We start from the raw sequence: 14367 nt of genomic DNA on the forward strand, positions 1-14367 counted from the left end.
ATTTCATGACCTATATGTCCATCCCATGACCCAGCCCTCCCTCCGGGACACAGCCTTCCATCCCTGGCCCAGACCTCCATCTCCGGACCCGGACCTCCATCCAGGGCCTAGACCTTCATGCCAGGGCCCAGAAGCCAATTCAGGGACCCTAATCTCAAACCCAATATCCAGTCCTGTATCGGGTGACCAGACCTCCATCTGGAGCCCATACTTCCATCAGGTGCCTAGACCTCCATCCCAGGACCCAGATCTTTCAGCAGGGCCCAGCCCTCTAACCGGGGCCCATCCCAGTTGCCAGACCTCCATCCGGCACTTAGACCTACATCCGGGTCCCAGACCATGCCAGAGCCCAGATGTCCATCCCAGAGCCCAGACCTCCAACCCATCATCCAGTAGGTCTGGACCCCTCTACCAGGGGCCCAGACCTACATCCTGGGCCCAGACCTACATCCGGGTCCCAGACCTTCAGGCCAGGCCCAGAAATACATACCGGGACTCAGACCTCAAACCCAGAATCCAATTCTGTATCGGGGGCCCAGACCTCTATCCCAGTCCCAGACCTTCATCTGAGGCCCAGACCTCCCTCCAGGCCCCAGCCCTCCAACCGGGCCCAGACGTCCATCCCAGTTGCCAGACCTCCATCAGGGGCTCAGACCTACATCCAGGTCCCAGACCTTCATGCCAAGGCCCAGATGTCCATTTCGGGGCCCAGACCTCGAACCCAGAATCGAGTCCTGTATCAGGGGCCCAGACCTCCATCCATAGTCCAGACTTCCATTCCATGACCCCGATGTCCAGTCCCCGACTCCGACCTCCACCAGGGGCCCAATTGTCCATTCCACGACCCAGCCTCCCCTTCAGGACACAACCTTCTTTCAGGGCCCAGTCCTCCATCCCAGGACCGAGACTTCCATCCAGGGCTCAGACCTACATCCAGGTCCCAGAACTTCATGCCAAGGCCCAGATGTCCATTCCGGGGCCCAGAACTTGATCCCAGAATCCAGTACTGTTTCAGAGGCCCAGAACTCCATCCATGGTCCAGACTTCTATCCATGACCCAGCGGTCCAGCCCACTACCTAGACCTCCTTCCAGGACACAGCTTTGCATCCAGGGCCCAGACCTCCATCCAGGGCTCAGACCTCCATCCACATTCCAGACCTTCATGCCAGGGCCTAGAAGACAATCCCTGGGCCCAGACCTCAAACCCAGAATCTAGGCCTGTATCGGGGGCCCAGACCTCCATCCATTATTCAGACCTCCATTCCATGACTCAGAGGTCCAGCCCATGACCCAGACCTCCCTCCAGGACACAGCCTTCCATCCAGGGCCCAGATCTCCATCCCAGGACCCAGACCTCCATCTGGGGCTCAGACCTACATCCAGGTCCCAGACCTTCATGCTAGGGCCCAGAACTTCATCCCGGGACCCAGACCTCAATCCCAGAATCCAATCCTGTATTGGGGGTCCAGATCTCCATTGCAGGATCCAGACCTACATCTGGGACCAAGACCTCCAAGCTGGACCAAGAACTCCTTCAGGGACCCAGAGGTCCATCCGGGACCCAGATCTCCTTTAGCGGCTCAGACCTCCATCCTGGATCCAGACCTCCATCCGGGCACCAGACCTCTATCCGGGGCCCAGACCTCCATATGGGTCACAGACCTCCATCTGGGACCCAGACCTCCATCTGGGGCCCAGACCTCCATCCTGGGACCCAGACCTCCATCCTAGGACCCAGACCTCCATCTGGGACCCAGACCTCCATCCGGGGCCCAGACCTCCATCTGGGACCCAGACCTTCATCCAGGACCCATTCCTCCATTCTGGGCCCAGACTTCCATCGTCGTCACACATCTCCTGTGGATGTTCAGGAGACTCGCGCTATTTCTGTCCAGTGAGCCTAGAAGCATGGCCGGAATCACCCCAGGACCAAGCCAAACTCAGCACAGTACTGGGAGCAGCCCAACCGGAAGCCCCCGGGACTGAGTCAGTGTGCCACCTTCCCTGACGTCATCGTATGTCAGTGTCACTCAGCCCGAATGGGACCCAGGGCGAAGGGGACTGGGAAAGCTGGGGTGAGTGAGAGGAAGCAGATGAGAGAGCCTCCCTCTCTCGGAGCCTTGGAAGAGCCAGGCAGAGGGGGCGCTGGGAAGATGTAAGTTATGGAAGGTGCTAATCAAATATTTATCAATTAATTGGAAAAAAAAAAAAAGAAAAGAAGAAGAAATAGGAGAGCTTCATCGGCTCCTGAAATACTTTAGGGGAGAAAATTGCTGAAAAATATTTGCCTAAACCAAAATGTGCTGCCTCTATTAGTGTGTCATTAATTTCATGGAAATAACTTATTTACCTAACATTTATTTTTAAAAAAATGAAGTTTGAAGAGCTGGGCAGTAAATAACATACATTTTTAAATGCAGCTTGGTCAAGATTTCAAATGGTGACTTGGAATTTAATTTGATATAAATAATAAAAATTATCCCATAGTAGAGTATGAGTATATTCTATTATATTTAAAGTAAAAATTAATTTATTGTTTTTAAACTGGCAGTTTTTTCTGAATTCTTCATATGAAAGGAGATCAATTAAAACAAATGATATATAAATATTTTGATTCACTGTTCAAGGGACTAGTGTTATGTTATATTTTACTGCTTTAATTTGAGAAGTAATATATGTTTAAATGTACAATATATTTTAGAAGATAGCATAGTTATTGAATTGTGTGGATTTTTCTATTATTCCCTCGTAATTTCACAATGAAATGGCAATGGACTGGAGGGGGCAGCGTACATGACTAGGAGACATCTGGTGTTCTTTGATCGATGGTAAGCTCCACTTAGCTCTGCATTTCTCAATCCCCAGTAATGAAAACACAGGGACTTATTCAGAGTACCACAGCAGTCACTGAAAAATTATTTGGCCTCTAGATATTTGAAAGCCTTATCTTATGACCTTGTCAAGTATTATGATTTTTGAAAAATGGCACTCAAACAGGAAACACTTTTCTTAATTATATTGGCTCCTTTAAGTATGAGGTCATCCTATAAATATGGATTGGTTTTTTGAGTGGAGACTATGTGTGTGTGTGTGTGTGTGTGGTTTGTTGAACTTCCAAGGAGAGTCTGAGAAGTTGGAAAGACAGTATAAAAGATCTAGAATGTGTTAAGAAAATTGGGATATCTGTGTATGTATTATTTCTTTTGCTTCAAGTATTAACAATATTACTTTGCATAAGGAATATGAATAGGCAGCTGCTGCAGAGCTTGAATCTTTTTCTGCAGAATTGGAGGTGGGTTAAAACTTCACAAACATTGCCCAAAGTCTGAGCATGCTCAGTAGCAATCACCATAACTCAGGGCTTGTTAAATGCAGCACAAAAGTACTGTTGTTTGTTGATGGAAAAATACAAAACTTCTGAATGATCCCTTTTTTGCCTTGGGGCAAACTGGCTTCTGTGTAAGGAGAGTTGACCTTGTGCCTTTTCCAGTACAATTGTACTGGTATTTCTGACGCCCTTGCCAATGGTAAGAACAGCTCCGTGGTGCTGCCGACTGTGTTGTTACAGTTGGCTTCTCAGCACCTGACGAAACGTGGAGGGGTACCCCTGCTTCTCTTGGCAGCTACAGTTTATTATGGTATCCTGTGCGATAGCAATTGTCCTACACTTTTTCCTAGCAATGCCACTTCACAAGAATAATGGCATTTTATGTTGGCTAGCACAATGCCCTGCAAAGTGGGAGGGGCAGCCAGAAGATCTTTGATCAGTGAGAGAGTATCCTTCAGATAGATAGATAGAGAGAGAGAAAGAGAGAGAGAGAGAGAGAGAGAGAGAGAGAGAGAGAGAGAGAGAGAGAGAGAGAGAAAGGTGTTATTTTCACAAGTGAAGGTTTATTAATTCTCTATCACAATGTCTCATTACTATTCTTTTGGAGTGCTGTGTTATAGAGAGCATTGAGAAGAACTAAATCATAATGACTCATATTTGGAGAACAAGTCGCTTACGCATTGCAGTTTAATCAATTTAGATGTGATCAATTGACACACAGCACTTATTTCAACCTCATCCTGCCATTACATACTGCAGAGTCTAGAAAACCGAAAGAGACCCATGCCCCATGCTCTTGTAGATAGGGTTCTGGAAATTTCGTACAATACTTCCTGTCATTTAGAAAGAAGCAAAGTTGCTGATTGGGCTCTTGCTGCTGACAAGTGTAGTTTAGTGTAGTTGAGGAAGTGCTAGATTTTTCTGCGTCTGACTAGCTGCATGATTGTCAAGAGGCAGTGGTGGTTTGAGCAAGTGGTTCCCTGATAATTGGATCCCATTTAGAGCAACATTCTTTCATTCATTAGTTACAATAGCAGCTTCACGGTTTCCAGGTTTATAGTTGTGATAGCGGTTAAAGCTCTCATAACTGACCAATCCAGAAGTGATTTTCTCGTTCTTATTTGAAAGCCAGGCCTGTACCCATACTCCACCTAGTCTAAAATGAGATAATATTTTATATACTGTATTACATCCTTTTCTGCCTAAAGTATTTTTATTTGGTTATGTTTACTGCAAGGTAATCTAGACATAAGTACTCCTGTTTCCATAGAAATGGATAATGGAAAAAGAATGCTAAAGACTTCAGCTTATAGTGATTGTAGAATACTTGATTGTAGACTGACTCTCTCCAAAAAGAATGAAAAGAGCTATTGCTTGGCCGGTGTGGCTCAGTGGTTGAGTGTCGACCTAAGAACCTGGAGGTCACGGTTCAATTCTCAGTCAGGGCACATGCTCAGGTTTTGGGCTTGATCCCCAATAGGGGGCATGCAGGAGGCAGCCAATCAATGATTCTCTCTCCTCATTGATATTTCTCTCTCTCCCTTTTCCCTTCCTTTCTGAAATCAATAAAGAGTATATTTTTAAAAAATGAGCTGGATAAAATATAAACACAGATCTGCATGAAAGTAGCTCCAAGTGAATATTGATTATGTAAAACAACAACAATAATAAGGTCTTTTGGAGTTTAAAATATCCAGAGAAATAAAATATGTGAAAATTGCACATGAGTCAGAAGGATATAATTGGAATTAAAGTGTTCTAAGTTTCTCACATTTCCAGGAAGTTGGAAAAGGATGCATGCAGGTTGTAGTCACTAGCATAACCACCCAATGGCCAATAGATGAATGTACAGCTAACAATCTTATGGAAGTAATATGAAATAAAAACAGTTAAGCAAGGTAAAGGGAATAAAGAAAGGAAGGGAGATAAAGCAATTTGGAAAACTATAAAACAAATAATAAGATGGTAGATTTAAAATTCAAAGTAAATGAATTATAATAAATAGAAACAGACAAAACTGATCAAAATTGTCAGTCTGGAAATAGAACAAAACTCACACAATGTTACATCCACATTTCTCATGACTTAAAAGGACATAAAAAGACTAAAAAGAAAGAGACTGGAAAAGGATTTACCATGTGAACACTAGCCAAAAGAAGGCTGATGGAGCTATACTAATATGAGATGGAGGAGGTGTTAAGACATTGCCACAAAAAGGAGGAATCCTATTAATAAAAGCCTATGTGGTTGTGACGCCCTCAAGCCGTGATGAGCGATCACCAGGAGGCTGTGTGCTCAGTGGGCACACACGGGTGGGCGGGGCTGTGTGTGCGCATGGGTGGGTGGGGGCTTGATGCTGCGTGCGTGGTGCGGAGGCGGGTCCTGTGGCTCCAGCATACCTCTTTGGGGCAATCCATCAAGGAGCCCCGATGGGTGGGCAGGGCCTACCTCTTTGGGGCGATTGATCGCAGGCATCCGCACTGTGAGAGGGCACAGGCCAGGCTGGGGGACCGCCCCCCTGCATGAATTTCGTGCACTGGGCCTCAAGTCTCTCTCTCTATAAAAGCCTAATATGCAAAATGTCCCCTTGGGAGTTCGACTAGGACAGTGGTTGGCAAACTGAGGCTCACGAGCCACACGCGGCTTGCGAGCTGCGGTTTGCTGCTCTGTTGACTAATGAGTTTGCCGACCACTGACCTAGACTCTCGATTCCAATAATTACAGGCTGTTGTTGTTCCTTGTGATTAAGCCCCTATCCCAGTGGTCGGCAAACTCATTAGTCAACAGAGTGGCAAACTGCGGCTCGTGAGCCGCATGTGGCTCACGAGCTGCAGTTTGCCGACCACTGGACTAGGATTTTGATCACTAGTTATGATGTGCGCTGAGCACCGGGGCGGCGTGGAACAAAGGAAGGCCCTGGCCGGCAGCTGCTAGGGACCCTACCCGTGTACAAATTTCCTGCACCAGGCCTCTAGTATTTCATAATTATAAAATAGCCAGTCAACCAAGAATATATGGTCATTCTGAATGTGTTTAGTATAGCCTCAAATATGTAAAGAAAACATTGCTAAAATAATAAGAAAAATTAATCACATTGGGAGATTTCAACACCTACCCCTCAAAACGAGCTAACATAAAATCAACAGCGCCCTAACCAGTTTGTCTCAGTGAATAGAGCATTGGCCAGGGACTGAAGGGTCCTGGGTTCGATTTCAGTCAAAGGCATGCACCTCGGTTGCAGGCTCCATCCCCAGCTCTGGTTGTGGTGTGTGTGGCGGGGGTGGGGGGGGGGGGCGGTTAACCAGTTGATGCGTCTCTCTCATATCAATGTTTCTCTCTCTCTGTCTCTCCCCCTTCCTTCCACTCTCTTTAGAGTCAATGGAAAAAAATCCTTGGGATTAACAGCAACAACAAAATAAGTAGGAAAGAAACTTAAAATGCAAAGTAAAAATTAATCATATATATATATATATATATATATATATATATATATATATAATGACTTGAACAACTACAGATTGCACATCATTTTAAGTGCAATTGAGCTACTAGTATTTGGCAAAATTAACCATGTGTTGGATTATAAAAGAGTATAGTCTTTGACTACAGTAGAGAAATTATTTTTTTTTAACCTAGAAATATCAAAACAATATTTTGGTTTGCAACAGTGAGGATGGGCAGGATGGTCTCAATGCCTGAAGTTATATCTGCCTATTTTAAGCTCAGAGTTGATGCAGACCCAGGGAAATTCTGCCTGAAGGGAAGGAAGGCTGAAGGAGCACTTTCCTTTTGGAATGCGGTTCTTGTGTCAAATAGCACAGAACTGACAGGAAATGAGAAACACTCAATAATTGGCTATACAGGATTGAAGAGATCCTTTCAATGAATACCTGCAGCAGCATGCTAGGGTTTGAATGTCAACTGTTAACACTACAGCAGGTTTCTTATTCCTTCCTTCCATCCATATGCTATTCATCATTTCATAGTCTCCTAAAACCACCCTTTTCTCAACCAGGCCACGTTCTGAGACAGATCCCTAACTCTTCCCAGGTCACTGCTACCAGGGGTGGGGTGGGGAGCCCTGATTCTTCCAACCTCACTACCATTGTCACAGGGACTAGGATGCAGCTGGGTGGAGGGACACAGCATACACAGAGCATGGGTGTGACTTTGGATGCTAGGGTTTCAAATCTTACTCTGTTTCAGTTTCTAATTCCATCATTGGGTCTCTTTTTCCACCTGAAAATAGAGGGAATTGGACCAAATGCCTAAGAAGTTCAACGGTTCTATCTATGATTCCATGGCTGATTTCAAGGATAAAATCAAATTATAGCTCCTGTTTCATCAGCACTGGTTAAGCAGTACAAGCCATACCTCCCCATCTTGGGTAACCATGAAAAAACCTTGCCAGTATGCAACTTGAAGTAATTCTAAGTTGCATCTTACCTCTCTTACTCACTGCTCTCTGATCAGAACATTCCATGGTAAAGAATCACCTGTTTTCTCAGTTCACTTTCAAAGTATTTAAGAGATGGGTTTCTTAAATGGTGACATTTCAAAGACAACATTTTCTGTGCTCTCTATTCATTATACGTGTATCACTCTCCATATTCACAGACACTCCTTTATTATCTAATTATATCATCATAGGAAACATTCCAGAGGGGCAGGGCTGACATTTTAAATCCTCATCTGACACATGCATACACCGAGATTTAGATTAAGTGAGCGGTCTCGGCGTCATACATTTGGCTCTCTAGAATGCAATGTCCACGAAGGAAGGATTTTTTTTTTTTTTCCGGGGGAGCGGGGACTGCTTTATTTACAGATGGCTCCACAGTGCCTAGAACAAGGCCTGAAACAATAGGTTATGATGAACATTTGTCAAATGAATAAATGAATGAATGTGTCTAATTAGTGAGGGAACTGGGCTAGAATTCTCTCAGCTCTCAGCCACTGGTCCTTTAGTGTTGGCAACAGGTATTCTCTTTTCTCCTGATCCTCCAATTTTCTTCTGTCGTTTCTGGGTGCGGCTGATGCTAGGATTGTGGAGGCAAGGCCAGTGAGTCTTCTCCACAGAGGGGCGACAGAAACCCCTGCCCCACAGTTTTAGAGGAAGGGTCGTGTTTGGGGGGCTCCCCCCTGAGAGACTAATGCTGACTTCCCCGGGGTCCTGGGGTGAAGAAGGGCCGCTGGGTGCCTTTGTCCCGAGGGTCCCCAGGGCGCTGGTCTCCCTGGTTGGTGGTGGAGGAAGGGAAATGGTCTAGAAGGGTCCGCCACCCCGGGACCGCAGTGGCCGCGGCTTGGCAGGCGCTGGGAGGCTGCCACCCTCCGGTACCCGCGCGGCGGCGGGCTGGCTGCGGCAGGAGGCGTGGCGGCAGCGCTCCCCCTCCCGGACACTGCGGCGGGGACCTCGCCAGCACCGCCACCGCCTAGGACCGGCCGGCGAAGTAGGGCGGGACTAGAGGGGGCGGAAGGAGAGGAGGGGCGGGGCGGGGCGGGGCGGCCGGGAGCCGGCGGCGGGGGCGGCGCTCACACTGGGCTGGACGCTCGGGCTGCGCGGGCTCTCGGCGGGGCCGCGGCGACAGCAGCAGCAGCAGCATCCTCCTCCTCTCGCTTTCTTTTCTTTCCTTCCGCTCCTTTCTCCATCTTTCCCTTCTCCTCTTCCCCCTTCCCCTGCCCCGTCTCCCGCTCTACTTCTCCCGAGGGCGTTAGGTCCGAGGACCGGGAGCAGTGGCGGTGGCGACCGCGGGTGCATCCAGTATCCGCGCCCAGGTAAGAGCCGTCGTCCGCACCTCTGGTTCTATCCTGGGCGCCTCTCCTGCCTGGTTCGCCGCATACTGGGAGCTTCAGCCAGATACCGGGTGGGGATGGGAAGGGGGTGTCTGGTCCGCGGTGCCTGGGGAGCGGGCACAGGTTGGCTGAGCTGCCTCCCACTTGCAGGAAGCTGAGGCGGCCCGTCCAGGTGTCACCTCGGGGCAGGGGCCCGGGCGCTGCTGCCTGGACTCCATAGATTCATAGGAGAGGGTGCGACCTCGGTAGGTACCACTTCGAAATGCCCGGAAATGTACCTCGGGTTGGGATACCTGTCTTGAGAGCTCATGTTACCTGAGGTGTAGAAAGACGAGGCGTGACTTATAAAAAGATAATGGGGGTTGGAGGAAGGAGATTGTTTTGTGCATCTAGCTGCAGGGACTGCACACAGAGGAATGCGTGAGTAGGCAGCCTGTCCATTTGAAATAATTTTTCTGTTATGCTCCCAGAAACAGCTGGAAAGGAAGATCGATACATATTTATGATTTTTAGGAAAATGAAAAATCAATGTCTGGTCGGATGAGAGGGCGGGACACGAAAAAAATGAGTCTGGAGCTTGAGCATCCACAGTCTTCCCCTTTAAACCGTGGGGGTGGAAAGCGGCGTTACTGTACATCTTTTTCTCTTAAAAAAGGCCCGTTTTGGAGGCTGCAGTGCGGAGTGCCTTCCTTCCCCAACCTTGTCTTTTGTTGAAGGATGAACATTTAAAGAAAGAGTGTGTAAAAGAAGAGGGGATGGAGGAGGGGGGCGGCTAGGGTAGTAAAGCAGATAGGGTCCGGAAAAAAATTCCATGGAAACTGGAAATGGATGTTATACTGCCTGGGGGTTTTGTCAGAAAATAAAAAGCTTTCATTAGCAACAAGCCTGTTTGTAACAATTGCTGTGTACTATCTGCTATACATCCTTAGCATAATGCTGAGGACATAGGCCCTTTAAAACTGAATCAATGTGAAAGGTTTTTGTTTAAATGCATATACATACACTCATGCACACATGTGCGCTTGTGCACACCACACACATGTACACATACACATATGTACTATTCTCTATATATGATATTACAAAAGAGAGTGGATACGTAAAGCACAAATCCTTTAAAATTCATCTTTCAGGGTTTGGGAATCATGGTGTAAATGAAATCTGCAGTGCAAAACAAAGGAAGATTGTTAATGGTATATAATTTTGATTTGAGGCAGAGGGATTGATGAATGTTGGTAAGGAACCAACTTCAATGGTAAAGGTATTATTTATTTAAAAATGGTCACTCTGGGAGAGGCAGTGACGACAAAGTGAAATTGAGGTTTGCAGCCGCAGTGAGGCGATGGAGAACAAAGCCTTTTATGTGAGCCACATTATGCAAAACGTCCCAGGCTTGAGCTGCAGGTACTGGCCCGGCCTAAAGCATAGCTCGGTCACCCTGTCATTTTACTGTGTGCAATTATACATTTTTTTTGGCAATGAAAGAAGATTAAATAAATAAAAGCTATTCGGAATGCCCAAGAGGAATATTACCTTCTTTAACCAGAATGACACAAAACACCCCTTTCACTGGGCAATAGACGGCTCTGTGTTTTGGTAGAAATCTTTATGGATTTGTAAATCATGGGACTCTCAGTCACCCCTCCCCCTTCATGCATGAAAGTATCCTCCCACCAAGAAAAGACAACAAAGGCATTTTTTTCTTTCAATAAAGAATATTATATTTGTGTGTGTATTTTAATGTTGAGTTCCTGGTCACTTTATCTGATTATCATAGGTTTCCATCTGTATTCATGATTTGCATATTATCAGAGCTGTTGTGCCTTTAGGATCAGTGGTACATGGTTTACTTAATTTTAATTTATAGTATTTCACAGCTTGCTGTAGTATTTAATTTCTGAAAGTATATATATTTTAAACCTCAAATAGAAAAATTGCTTAAATTAAATCTGGAGATCTAGACAATTTAAAAATGGAGCCTCCTTTTAAAAAATAGTATTTTGGTTACATTCATTTTATTTTCTTTGTTTCTCTCCTTTTTTATTCCCTCCCCCCCCCCCCCGCCCTTCTTTTTGTCAAATAACCTGCTTCTTTCTGGCTGTCTGTGCTGCTTTAAGCTCTAGTTATGTCTAGACTACCAAAAGCAGAGCCAAAAGTGTTCTCAAGATTTCAAATTTAGGATTTGTTTATTCTCTGCAGCAACTCTTTCGGGATGACTTGTTTACAGCACCTTTTCAGGGAGGAGGAGGAAGAATGTGCTGAGAGAGCATGACCCAGTGAAACTGGTACTGCCATTACCTCATCAGAGTAGCTACTTCAGATTCATGGAGAGAGCAGGCATCCTCTCAGTGGAAACCAAACACCAGGAGCACACCCAGCTCAAGCAGAGGCCCTTCTCTTCCCCACGCAGCCTCTAGGAATGTTGCTCTCCTGAGGTTAAAGGGATATTTTCTTTTATATGTGTTTCTTTTCAGGGCTCTTGAACTTGGTCAAAAATATGCAGCCAGAAATGAAACTTGGCACAGAAGCCTCTAAGCCTGAAGGAATAACTTCATTCCTTTACCACTTTTGACTTAAATCAGTTTGCAAATTTTTTAAACATCAGAAAGGAGAAGGAAGAAAAATACTTATTGGTATATTTTTGCAGGCACACATACTTTGTTTTGAATTTTACTAGCAAATAGATAACAGACTGGACTGCTATGCTTTTGAGAACTATAGTTGCATAGTTGGACTTTGAAATTAATAGTTATAAATTTGCTTAGATGTATTCATGAAAATATGTAATTATCCGTTGCTATCCATGTGAGACAGACCATATGAAACCAACTTGGGGATTTTAGTATTCAACTTGATTATTCTGATTAATGAACTCTTTTTTCAATATTTTTAATCGAGTTTAGAGAGAAGAAAAGGGAGAGTTGGAGGAGAGAGAGAGAGGGAGAGAGGGAGAGAGAGAGAGAGAGAGAAACATTGATGTGAGAAACATTGATCAGATGCCTCCAGTATGCAACACAATGATGCTCAACTAATGGAGCCATACTGGCCATTAGGGCATGATTAATGAATTCTTTTAATGCTTAATTTCTTTTTGACAGATTAAGATAAAGAATCTTAAATAACAGATACCATAGATGATAACACTACCTCCAGGTCAACACTATACTCCTAAATGTTAAAAGTGGTCATTTAGGTAAGGTATTAGTAAGTAAAGAAATCTGTTAACATTCTGAAATAGTCTTCTGTGATTCTCTCAGATATCTTTATATTTTTTGCTACTTTAATTCTCTTCAAGCTATGTGATCTTACAAGTAAAATTAATTTTTCTAAGAGGCTTATTAACATAAAGCAAAATAAAAATAGGAACTTAAGAATTTAAGGAATTTACTGATAAAGTTGGAGGAATTTGTTTCTTTTTAAAAAATATGTTTTTATTGATTTTTAGAGAGGAAGAAAAGAGAGGGAGAGGGTGAGGGAGAAGGAGGGAGGGAGAGAGGGAGAGAGGGAGAGAGGGAGAGAGGGAGAGAGGGAGAGAGGGAGAGAGGGAGGGAGGAAGGGAGGGAGGGAGGGAGGAAAGAGAGACATACATCAATGGGCTGCCTCCTTGAGCCCCAAACCCTGGCATGTGCCCTGACCAAGAATTGAACTGTTGACCTTTCAGTGTATGGGATGGTGTTCAATCAACTGAGCCACACTGGCCAGGGTGGGATTTGTTTCTTTTATAAGAAGAAACATTCAGTGGTAGCTGTTGTGTGACAGATGTGACACATAGCGCCAGGTACTGCCCCCAGACATGGAGGCAATTATTTAGGGCCTCAAAGACAAGCTTTTAGGCATCAATTATATAAGTTACACATACCTTCTTTATTCCATATATATATATATTTAAATCAGAGAATGATAAACTCTGACTCTTTTTGAGTGTGTGTGTTTATATACACATCACTTACCATTTTTCAAATGCTTCAATCATTCACGTGTCAAACGTCATTAAATGCTGGATAGCATATGAAAATTCTAATTCAGAGTATTCTGAGAAACACCTTTTGATATTCTCAAAGAATTATCAGTCCCAGAAATTGATTCCAGGCACCGAAGCAGTTACATAACTGCACAGAAGTGGTACAAAAAGGGCAAAAATCAAGGGAGAGGGTCTGTGGGAAAGTTTGGATGCAGGGATGGGGCTAGAGGGAGATGATGAACTAATGCAAATTCTCAGCTGATAGTTGTCCACTTGGGATGGAGATGAATTTTGTCTAAGTGGGTGGTGAGGGAAGACATCTGTTCTGTTTTTCTACCTCAGCACAGTATTTTGTCCATATCCCTCCCTTGTTCCTTTGATCTAATGGTCATTGGTATTTCCTTGTAAAATTTATTAAGGATATTTATTGGAAGCAATTCTGCAGTGAATTAAAAATTTTAAAATAATGTGGACACAATTAGTTGACTTTTAATGAAAAACACTTTGAATCTAATATTTGAACTTAATCTTTCCTGTTCAAGAGAGATAACCTTTCCTTTAAGTGGTAGTATTACAACTGATACTTTTTACATATTCATTTTAGTGAAATTCAGTGGAAATTAAGACAAAATAAAGAGCTCAGAATTTTTTTTTTCAGTCAGTTGTTAAGTTTATATTATGGACTTTGGGGGAAAGTTTAAGCAATTTGTTTCCATTAAAAGACACTAGAGGGGGGAAATGTCTGTATGTATTTTTTGCCTTTTGTTTTGCTAACACGCCTTTTAGAAAAAATGATTTTACTTAAAGGGTTATACAGCTTGACTTATCTCTGCCCTTCCTTTCTTCCTTCTTCCCACTTACCCTTTCTCTCTTCCTTCCTTTGCTCCCTCCTTTTAACTTGTTTTGGCAAAAAACCCACTAATCATTAGAAAATGCAAATATAGCCTGCTATTTTTATTTGAAATTTATTTTCTATTCTATCTACATTTCTTTCTTTTTTTAAACAAATATATTTTATTGATTTTTTACAGAGATGGGGGGAGAGGGATAGAGAGTTAGAAACATCGATGAGAGAGAAACATCGATCAGCTGCCTCCTGCACACCTCCTACTGGGGATGTGCCCACAACCAAGGTACATGCCCTTGACCGGAATCGAACCTGGGACCCTTCAGTCCGCAGGCCGACGCTCTATCCACTGAGCTAAACCAGGTCAGGCTCTAGCTATATTTCTTGTTTAACGTGCAGTTTTATGCTGCCTTCTCCTTCTCAGGTCTCTATAATTC

At 44.4% G+C, this 14367-nt stretch overlaps 1 protein-coding gene across 6 annotated transcripts in view; it reads left to right on the plus strand.

Annotated features, from left to right (window-relative positions):
- The first annotated feature begins 8823 nt into the window (after window positions 1–8823).
- The window catches only part of MAP2 (microtubule associated protein 2), a 238807-nt gene continuing 233263 nt past the window's right edge, over window positions 8824–14367 (plus strand). For 4 of the 6 annotated variants that reach the window (XM_080667398.1, XM_080667404.1, XM_080667391.1 and 1 more), the window contains exon 1: window positions 8824–9104. The gene's annotated coding sequence lies outside the window, so the exon portion shown is untranslated. The remainder of the gene's footprint in view (window positions 9105–14367) is intronic. The other 2 variants (XM_080667400.1, XM_080667401.1) reach the window with 2 other exon arrangements.

The sequence above is a fragment of the Plecotus auritus genome (assembly GCF_963455305.1).
Source record: "Plecotus auritus genome assembly, chromosome: 5".
Lineage (NCBI taxonomy): Eukaryota > Metazoa > Chordata > Mammalia > Chiroptera > Vespertilionidae > Plecotus > Plecotus auritus.